This window comes from Triticum aestivum, chromosome 2A (genome assembly GCF_018294505.1).
Source record: "Triticum aestivum cultivar Chinese Spring chromosome 2A, IWGSC CS RefSeq v2.1, whole genome shotgun sequence".
Classification (NCBI taxonomy): Eukaryota; Viridiplantae; Streptophyta; class Magnoliopsida; order Poales; family Poaceae; genus Triticum; species Triticum aestivum.
This window is the reverse complement of record NC_057797.1, coordinates 253,486,738-253,497,698: the sequence shown is the minus strand read 5'-3', so window position 1 is coordinate 253,497,698 and position 10,961 is coordinate 253,486,738.

Below are 10,961 nucleotides of genomic sequence, written 5' to 3'. Positions count from 1 at the left end.
ACGCAATGATTCGGAAAGGAAGAAAAAGTCATCAATGAGCTACGCAAAATGAATACATCAAGCTCATGTTGGTGAATTGGTATCCGGCTCCGACTTCAACAATCACTCCGAGAGAAGTTATCACTCCGACTCCGAATATACTCAAGATGAAGGTGTTGCCATTCTAGCACTTGTGTCAACCAACTCCTACAACATATTTGACTCACCAAATGAAGGAATTGGAATATGCTTCATGGCTAAAGGCCCAAAGGCACTACAAAAAAAGACACATCTGTGACATTTTGGGCCGAACGAATTTTTTTGTCATACTTATGACACTTCTATGATGATAATTGTGACAAAACCCGGTATCATCATAGATGTGGTGGGGTCCTACTTCTATGACAAAAAATCATGACAAAAAAATGGGCTTTTCGTACTGGGAGGGCCGGAGAGGCAGCAGCATGACATTCTTTGGGCCGTCCATGATGGAAAAAACCGTGGTAGAAGCGAGGGGAGGAAAATATCGGGGAGTTCCCTGTTATGGTGGGTGGTCAGGGGCCGAGCGATGCGCGTTTATCTCGTACATACATGCGTGTGTGCGAGGCGTTGGGCTCTAACTGAACCCAAGCGAGGCGTTGGGCTCTAACTGAGCCCGAGCGAGGCGTTGGGCTCTAACTGAGCCCGAGCGAGGCGTTGGGCTCTAACTGAACCCGAGCGATTGCACTACAGGCTACACGTTACTGAACCCAAGCGATCGATCGATGGCTATTAACTGAACCCGATCGAGCGATTCCTTCGCTACTGTTGCTAACTGAAGTCGATCGATGCTGCCTCTGGATGAACAGTGAGCGTTGTTGGGGGGTTTGGATGAACAGTTCCCAGTGGGGGTTGGATTAACAGGAACCCGTGGTAGTAGAGGCCGTTGCCGCTGGATGAATAGTACCCGGTCGATCGAGCCAGTGGATGAACAAGACACCGTGGAGGGCTGGATGAACAGTTCCCCGTGGAGGGCGGGATGAACAGGACCCGTGGAGGGCTGGTTGAACAGTAGTCGGTGGAGGGCTGGTTGAACAATAATCGGTGGAGGGCTGGATGAACAGTAGCTCGTGGAGGGGTGGTTGAACAGGACCCCCGTGGAGAGGGCTGGTTGAACATTAACCGGTGGAGGAGCGCGCGGTGGAGGCTGGATGAACAGGAGCCCATGGATGAATAGTCGCATGTGGAGGCTGGAGGAGGTCGACAGTGGATGAACAATAGCCCGTGGAGGCTGGAGGAGGTCGACGGTGGAGATGAACAATATCCCATGGAGTCCCATTTTGCGGTACGCCACACCCCTCCCGATGAACATGACCCCCATTTCGACCGTAGCGCTCAAACACAAGTCTGTTTGCTCCGTTTTGCCGTACGCCACTTTAACACCCTCGATGCGACTATAGCTCCCACGTGTCGAGGCACGACTTAGAGACATAATCGCATTGAAGGCATATGTCGCAAGTTAGGCAATCTTCACAACATCCCATGTAATATGATAATAAAAGTGGAGATAACATAGTTGGCTTACACTCGCCACGTCAATCAAGTACATAAATAACATTACATCATCCAAAGACTGATGGCCCGACTACGGCGCCAAAATAAAAGAGAACCCAACATGCGACACGGTCCCAATCACCCCCAACTGGGCACCACTACTGATCATCGGGAAAGGAAACATAGTAACGTTGAGAGTCTTCGTCGAACTCCCACTTGAGCTCATACGCGTCTCCTGGAGCGGAATCATCAGGCCCTGCATCTGGTGTAATAGTAATTTGTGAGCCACAGGGACTCAGCAACCTCGCACCCTCGCGATCAAGACTATTTAAGCTTATAGGTATGGCAAGGTAAATATGAGTGGAGCTGCAGCAAGCGACTAGCAAGTATGGTGGCTAACTTATTCGCAAAAGAGAGCGAGAAGAGGAGGCAAAGCGCGAGCGAGAAACTAGAGAGCAACCTGCGCAAACATTACTCCAACACCGTGTCCACTTCCCGAACTCTGCCGAGAAGAGGCCATCACGGTAACACACTCAGTTGATTCATTTTAATTAATTAAGATTCAAGTGTTCTACAACCGGACATTAACAAATTCCCATCTGCCCATAACCGCGGGCACGGCTTTTGGAAGTTCAAATCCCTGCAGGGGAGACCCAACTTAGCCCATGACAAGCTCTCACGGTCAACGAAGGAATAGACCTCCTCCCAAGATGTTCCGATCAGACTCGGTATCTCGGTTACTCAAGACACTTCGACAGATTAAAACAAATCCAGCAACACCGCCCGAATGTGCCGACAAATCCCGATAGGAGCTGCACATATATCTTTCTCAGGGTACACTCAGATGAACACTATGTACAACTAAAACCAACCCTCAAGTTGCCCCGAGGTGGCGCTGCAAGTGGCTCTGTTTGGACCAACACTCAGAGGAGCACTGCCCGGGGGGGGGGGGTTTAAAATAAGATGACCCTCGGGCTTCGGTAACCCAAGGGAAAAAAGGTTAGGTGGCGAATGGTAAATCCAAGGTTGGGCATTGCTGGAAAAGCTTTAATCAAGGCGAACTATCAAGGGGTTCCCACTATAACCCAACCGCGTAAGGAACGCAAAATCCGAGAACATAACACCGATATGACGGAAACTAGGGCGGCAAGAGTGGAACAAAACACTAGGAGAGAGGCCAAGCCTTCCACCCTTTACCAAGTGTATAGATGCATTAAGATAACAAGATAATATAATGATATCCCAACAAGTAAATAAATGTTCCAACGAGGAATGGCCTCCAATCTTCACCTGCAACTAGCAACGCTATAAGAGGGGCTGAGCAAAGCGGTAATATAGCCAATTAACGGTTTGCTAGGACAATGGTGGGTTAGAGGTTTGACATGGCAATTTGGGAGGCTTGCAAGCAAATGGTAGGCATCGTAGCATTGGCATAGCAAAAGAGTGAGCAAACTAGCATAGCAAAGATAGTAGTGATTTCGAGGGTATGATCATCTTGCCTGCATAGTTGTCAGAGTTGATTGGATCCTCGAAAGCAAACTCAACGGTCTCCTCATTAGAGAACTCGTCTCCCGGCTCTACCCAAACAAGACAAACAAGCAACAAGGATACAATCAACCACGTGCAAACTCAAACAACACGACGAAAAGGTGATATGCTATGCGGGATGCGATGCGGGATGCAAAATGCAAGATATGACAGGAAATGCATGAGCCTGGCCTCAACTTGGAATTCAATGTGTGACACTGGAAAGATGGGATGAAATCGCTTGAAAACGATATAAAGAACGCAGGAATCGGAGTTACGGTTTGAAAATGGCAAGCGATTCAAAAATGACACCGGTCTGCGATTTACAGCAAGTAGGCATCTAAGTGCAACGAAATGAACATGCTACATCACCCAAACATGACAACAAAATACATGGCAGGGATGCACACAAGATGCTTAACAAAAGTCTAGCACTGAGATACGGCCAAATCATCCATTAACAAGTTCAAACAAGCATGGCAAAAATGCATATGACAAACAGATCTCAGACTTAGTGAAATCAACACTTGTCTGGAATTTCAGATCAGGTAGCCCTCTTCGGAGAAACAAAACTACATGCTACAGGATCTGAACATGGCAGAGTAAAGCATGGCATGGAGCTACTCAAACAGCTTAACAAAAGTCCCTTAGTGACCTTGAGCCAAAAGGGATCAGAAAATACAATTGCAAGCATGTGAACATAGCAAAAACATAATCAGTTTTCATACTTAGTGAAAACTGGCACATGCTAAAATATAACTCAAGTAGGCATGTTTAGGAGCTCGATGCACTCACTACGGTGCAAGTCATGGCAAGACAAGCATACATCCATCAAGAAGGCACAAAATACAAGCTAGAAATGGCAAAAACAATAGCATAGCATGCACGGGTCAACTACAACATCACCGGCAAAATTGCAAACAAGTTGACAATCTGCCCAGATTCACAAAGTAGCAAAAGTAGAGCTCGATCGACTCAATCTAGGGTGCTCCATAATTGCGAACAAAGACATGGATGGATAGAGAACTACAGGATTAACAAAAAATCCTTACTAACCATCCTCAAAAGAGGCACGGATCACTAGGAAACAACATGAACATATGGCATCATGAGATAAACAATCCTAGGACTTTGTGAAATTACTAAGTCCCTGAAAACAGATTTACCGAGTGCCTCACTTTGCAAGCTTGCACTAGTCACCTCACACATCAAAAAAATACATGGGTTGCACCTCTAGAAAGATGACAAAACCCTTAACAAAACATATGTAGAGCATGAGGGCATATCTTGCACACAATAATCATGGCAAAAATGACAAAAGTGTTAAACGGAGTAGCAGATCTGACAATTAACTCAAGTATCCCTCTTCTAATAGCATTTAGGGCATCAAGATGAACTCAAATGAAAATGATGCAATGCAAGGAAATGATGTACTCTCGGAGATGAACATTTTGATATGCTATATGCATGAATCGGAGCTACGGATGCAAAGTTACGGAGCCGTGAACATGAGCACTTGAACTGAAAATTTCAGGACAGACAAAAAAATCACCCTAGGGTTACTGTTCACCGGATCTAGACCTGCATGCAAAACGAGGTTAGACGAAGCTCTCGCCAGAGCTCACTGTAGCAGGTCGGGCCGGCGGGTGAGGAGGTGGCCGGAGCGGGGCGGTGGCCGGACGCGGAGGCCGGGGCGGCGAACGGCGGAGGTCGGGGCGACACCGGCTCGGGTAGGCAAGGGCGAGGCGGCGGCCGTCGAGGCACGTCGCGGCGGAGGTCGGGGAGGCACTCGCCGGCGAGCTGGGCGGCTCGGGCGGCACGGCAAGAGCAGGAGGCGGCGCGGCGGAGGTCGACGGGAGAGGAGGCAGGGCCCGGGCGCGCGCGGGGAGGGCCGGCCTTGGGCCCGAGCGGGCCTCGGCAGGAGTGGCGGCGGTGATGTGGGCACGTGCCACGTGGCGACGCGAGACTGGCCCGGGGGGCGGCGGACATGTCCGGTTAGGCGGCGGACATGTCCGTCGGCGGCGGGGAGATTTATTTAGGGTTAGGGAGGAGAGGATCTGCGAATTTGGAATGGGGGGTGTATATATAGGCATAGGGGGAGCTAGAAGAGTCCAAATAAGGTGCGGTTTTTGGTCACGCGATTGTGATCGAACAATCTAGATGATGGAGCAGAGTTAGGTGGGTTTTGGGCCAAATTGGAGGGGTGTTGGGCTGCAACACACATGAGGCCTTTTCGGTCCCTCGGTTAACCATTGGAGTATCAAACGAAGTTCAAATGATACGAAACTTGACACGCGGTCTACCGGTAGTAAACCAAGGCCGCTTGGCAAGTCTCGGTCCAATCTGGAAATGTTTAATCCCCACACACAAAAGAAAGCTAGAAATGACCACCAGAGGAGAACAAAGCGCCGGAATGCAAAACGGACAATGGAGAAAATGCTCGAATGCATGAGACGAACACGTATGCAAATGCAATGCACATGATGACATAACATGATATGATATGCATGACAACGACAACAACACACGGAGACAAAACCCGAACCCGAGGAAATAAATATAACTTAACGCCGGAAACGACAAGAGTTGGAGTACAAATAGGGAAAGTTATATCCGGGGTGTTACAACACTCCACCACTACGAAAGGATCTCGTCCCGAGATCTAGGACTGAAAGAACGCCGGGTACTCAGAACGGAGGTGATCCTCGCATTCCCAGGTAGCTTCACGGTCGGAATGGTGTGACCACTTGACTTTGAGAAATTTGATTGACTTGTTGCGAGTCTTGCGTTCAGTCTCTTCAAGAATAGCAACTGGGTGCTCATGATAAGATAGATCTTCTTGGAGCTCAATGTCCTCGAAGTTGACAGTGCGGTCAGGAGTCTTGAAGCACTTTCGAAGCTGAGAGACATGGAACACATCATGAATATTTGCAAAGTTTGAAGGAAGCTCGAGTTGATAAGCGAGGTCGCCTCTCTTGCTAACAATCTTGAAAGGTCCCACGTATCTAGGGGCAAGCTTCCCTTTGATACCGAAGCGACGAATACCTTTCATAGGAGAGACATGGAGGTAAACATGATCTCCGATCTCGAAAACCAAATCACGGTGCTTACTATCATAGTAGCTGTTCTGGCGGGATTGGGCTGCTTTGAGGTTATCACGAATGACTTTGCACATTTCTTCTGCCTCTGTTATTAAGTCATTACCCAAAAGCTGACGTTCACCGGTTTCAGACCAGTTGAGAGGGGTATGGCACTTCCTGCCCTACAGAATTTCAAATGGGGCCTTGCCCGAACTTGCTTGAAAACTATTGTTGTAGGAGAATTTAGCATAAGGAAGGCAATCCTCCCACTTCATGCCGAAGGAGATCACACAAGCCCTAAGCATATCTTCAAGAATCTGGTTGACACGCTTGACTTGACCGCTAGTTTGAGGATGGAAAGTTGTGCTAAAGCGGATGTTGGTGCCCATGGCCTTCTGAAAAGAATCCCAAAACTTCGAGGTAAAGATGCTGCCACGGTCTGAAGAGATCACTTGAGGAATAGCGTGCAGAGAGACAATACGAGAGGTATAGAGTTCCGCCAATTGAGCTACAGTGATCGACTCTTTGATAGGCAGAAAGTGAGCCACTTTGGTGAGTTTATCGATGACAACGAATATATCATCATTGCCACGCTTGGACTTTGGAAACCCAGTCACGAAGTCCATCCCAATGTGGTCAAACTTCCATTCTAGAATGTCAAGAGGTTGAAGGAGACCTGCTGGCCTTTGGTGTTCTTCCTTCACTCTTCTGCAGACATCACATTCATTCACGAATTGAGCAATCTCGCGCTTCATTTGAGTCCACCAATAAGCTTGCTTGAGGTCCTGATACATCTTCGTGCTCCCAGGGTGGATGGAGAGGAGAGAATTGTGAGCCTCATTCATGATCACTTTACGAAGGTCACCTTTGGGTACAACAATACGATCCTCGAAGAAGAGAGTGTCCTTGTCATCAAGGCGGTAGCACTTGTACTTCGCCTCACTCTTGGCAATCCCAATCTTCACCTTTTTCACCATAGCATCAAGAAGCTGGGCTTGGTGAATCTGGTCTTCTAAGGTAGGAGAGACTTGAAGGTTGGCAAGGAAACCTTGAGGAACAACTTGCAGATTAAGTTTGCAGAAAGCTTCACAAAGCTCGGGTTGATAAGGCTTAAGAATCAGACTGTTGCAGTACGCTTTCCTGCTCAAAGCGTCAGCAATCACATTGGCCTTGCCTGGAGTATACTCGATACTCGGATTATACTCTTGAATCATTTCGACCCATCGAGTTTGCCTGAGGTTGAGATTAGGCTGAGTGAAGATGTACTTGGGACTCTTGTGATCAGTGAAAATGTCCACTTTTCTTCCCAATAGAAGATGTCTCCAAGTCAAAAGAGCATGCACAACTGCCGCCAACTCGAGATCATGAGTGGGGTAGTTCTTCTCATTCGGCTTCAACTGGTGAGAGGTATAAGAAACAACTTTCTTCTCTTGCATCAATACTGCGCCAAGACCTTGGAGAGAGGCATCACAAAAGACCTCGTACGGCTTGGATTCATCAGGCGGAGTCAGAACTGGAGTAGTGATCAATTTCTCTTTCAAAGTGTTGAAAGCAATATCACACTCCGGAGACCAAACGTACTTGACGTGCTTCTGAAGAAGATTTGAGAGAGGCTTCGCGATCTTAGAAAAGTTTTCAACGAATCTTCGGCAATAGCTTGCGAGATCGAGGAAGCTACGGAGTTGCTTCATGTTCTGAGGAGGTTCCCAATTCACAATTGCAGACACCTTCTCAGGATTCACGGCAATTCCCTTGGCGGAGATGATATGACCAAGATAAAGAACCTCCTCGAGCCAAAATTCACACTTGGAGAACTTGGCGTAGCACTGATGTTCTCTGAGCTTATCAAGAACCAAACGCAAGTGCTTGGCATGATCTTCCTTGTTTTTCGAGAAAACTAGAATGTCGTCGAGATAGACCAAAACGAAGTCATTGGTGTAGGCATTGAAGATGAAGTTCATCATGCGAGAGAACGTCGGATGAGCGTTGACGAGGCCAAAAGACATGACGGTGTATTCATATGAACCAAAGCTTGTCCTGAAAGCCGTCTTGGGAATATCTTGCTCACGGATTCGAATATGATGATAACCCATACGGAGATCAAGCTTTCATAATACTTGGGCACCTTTGAGTTGTTCGAACAGCTCATTGATGTTGGGAAGTGGGTATTTGTTCTTGATGGTCTTCTTGTTCACTGGACGGTAATCAACACAAAGTCGGTCCGTTCCATCCTTCTTCTTCACAAAAAGAACACCACAACCCCACAGAGAAGAACTAGGCCGGATGATACCCATTTTCTCTTGAATATCGAGTTGCTTCTTCAGCTCCTTCAACTCTTCAGGTCCGAGCTTGTAAGGACGCTTGCACACAGGTTCCGTGCCGGGCTCAAGATCAATAACGAATTCAACTGGCCGGTGCGGAGGCATTCCTGGGAGCTCTTCTAGAAAGATGTCTTGATATTCGCAAACGACTGGAATTTGAGAGATGGCATCCAATTCACCCTTCTCATTGAGAGAAAACAGACGGATAGTATCATGACGAGCGGCAAAGACAATTACATACTCAGATGAATGAGTCAATTGAATCTGCCTGGCTGCACAATCAAGATGTGCCTTGTGCTTAGAAAGCCAATCCATTCCGAGAATAAGATCAATATCCGAGTTGCCAAGAACCACCGGAGAGGAGAGAAACTTGTAGTCACCCAACGTGATAGAGACATCCGGGACGCAATTGTTAGAAGTCATTTGCTTGCCCGGAGACACAATCTTCAACGGAACAGGAATCCTTTTGGTCACAAAATCATGCTTGGCCACAAATGGAGTTGAAATAAAAGAAAGCGATGCACCAGTGTCAAAAAGAACTTTAGCTGGAATATCGTTAACAGGAAGGTTACCCATAATCACATCTGGTGAGTCCTCTGCCTGAGCTGCATTCAGCAAATTGACCTTGGCCTGCTTGGGGTTATGCTTGACCACAGCTGTACTTGCCGATCTGACAGGAGGAGGAGGAGGAAGACGCCTCTGGTTGAAACACTTGTTGGCATACTGACCCTTCTGTTGGCACTTGTTGCACGTGACCTCTGAAAGCGGACGGTGATACGGAGCACTCGATCTTGGAGCTTGAGACGAAGTCTTGTTCTGAAAGCCAGGGTTGGGTGGGTGGGAAGAACCACTACCACCTTTGCTCTTCTGCCGATACGGCTGACGAAACGGAGGAGGAGGAAGCCAATACTTCTGCTGCTTGGCCACTTGAGTAGAGGAAGAAGGAGTAACATCTCTGGCTCGCTTCTTGGAAGCATCACACTTCAAATGAGCACCCTCTTGCTTCAGTGCCATGTTGTAGAACTCATCGTACCTCAAGGGTTCAAAGAGAACAAGAGCTAGCTGAATTTCTTCTCTGAGACCACCCCTGAACTGATATATCATGCTCTTCTCATTAGGGATGTCCTTCTTGGCAAAGCTGGCAAGCTTCTGAAACAACTTGTTGTAGTCATAGACAGACAAAGAGCCTTGCTTCAGATTGCGGAATTCCTCATGCTTGCTTTCGACCACGCTTTGGGGAATATGATGTGCCCTAAAATCTCGACGAAAATCATCCCAAGTGATAACACGTCCACCTCTAGAGTCCTTGTACTGCTGGAACCATTCTGCAGCTTGATCTTTGAGTTGGAAGGAAGCGAACTTAACAAAGTCCTCAGGCCTGACGTTACTGCACTCGAAATGCTTGCACAGATCCACAAGCCAATCGTCAGCATCGGTTGCCTCAACACAATTGCTGAAAGTCTTTGGCCCGTTAGCAAGGAACTGGTTGGGTGTAGCAAAGTGACTCTGATTGCTGCCTTGATTCCCTTGGTTGCCTTGATTGCGCTCTTGAAGAATTTGCATGATCAACTGTGTGTTTGCGTTGGTTGCAGCCATCACAGCTTGCCATGCCTCTGGAGGAGGTGGAGGTGGTGGTGGATCAGGATTCGGAGTCGTGCGTGTTGGAGGAGCCATCCTGAAGAGGTTGACCACCATTAGCACATTGATAGATAAAATATTGAAGCTGAATCCAACGGAATGAAAATTGCAACATATAGTCTTCACATCCGAACAAAATGAATGAATGCATTCCTCTTGAAATGGTCACATCTCCATAAATTGAGAAGCCACGTAGAATTAAGGTAGAGAAATAAATCAACAAGGTACGGATCAAGAACAAATAATCGGTAAGAAATCCCAATCTCAAACCAATATCCGTGGAAGAAGAACTAGAGCTACAAGAATTCCCACCTATGAAACTCCCGAACCTTTCCGGTTATGCAATCAGGTGTTGGGGATACAGGGGAAGCATAATATCTCACCCAAATCTAGCAAATCCTACATCCAACTGTATCCATCCTTCAACACATAACCAAGAAACCTTCGGAAACCATCTACCTCAACCTTTGAAAAGCATCCGTTATACAAGTTATGGCGATACTCCCGAACTCCCGCCCTAGTACTGGGTGGCGTTGAGGTTATCTCACCAACGAACTGCATAAAAGAGATTTTCGATGTCGGCGTACTAAACTCAGGTATTCCAGAACTGCAACGATAAAATTATGATGACAACACCTCAGAGCTCAACTCCCCGGGACACTTCCACTAAACCCCTGACAGGAGGCACCAAGACAATGTTCTCATCATAAAACCATCGGAACGATTCCAAGATACCCGCGTGATCCTAAAAAATGTTTTTTAGTGAAATTTGAGAAGAGAAGAGTCAAAACTCTACGTCAGGATGCCTTGCCAGAGCGATGAGGAGACTGGGAAGTAAAAAGAATTCCTAAACTCTCCGATATATAATTCCTAAATGACTCAA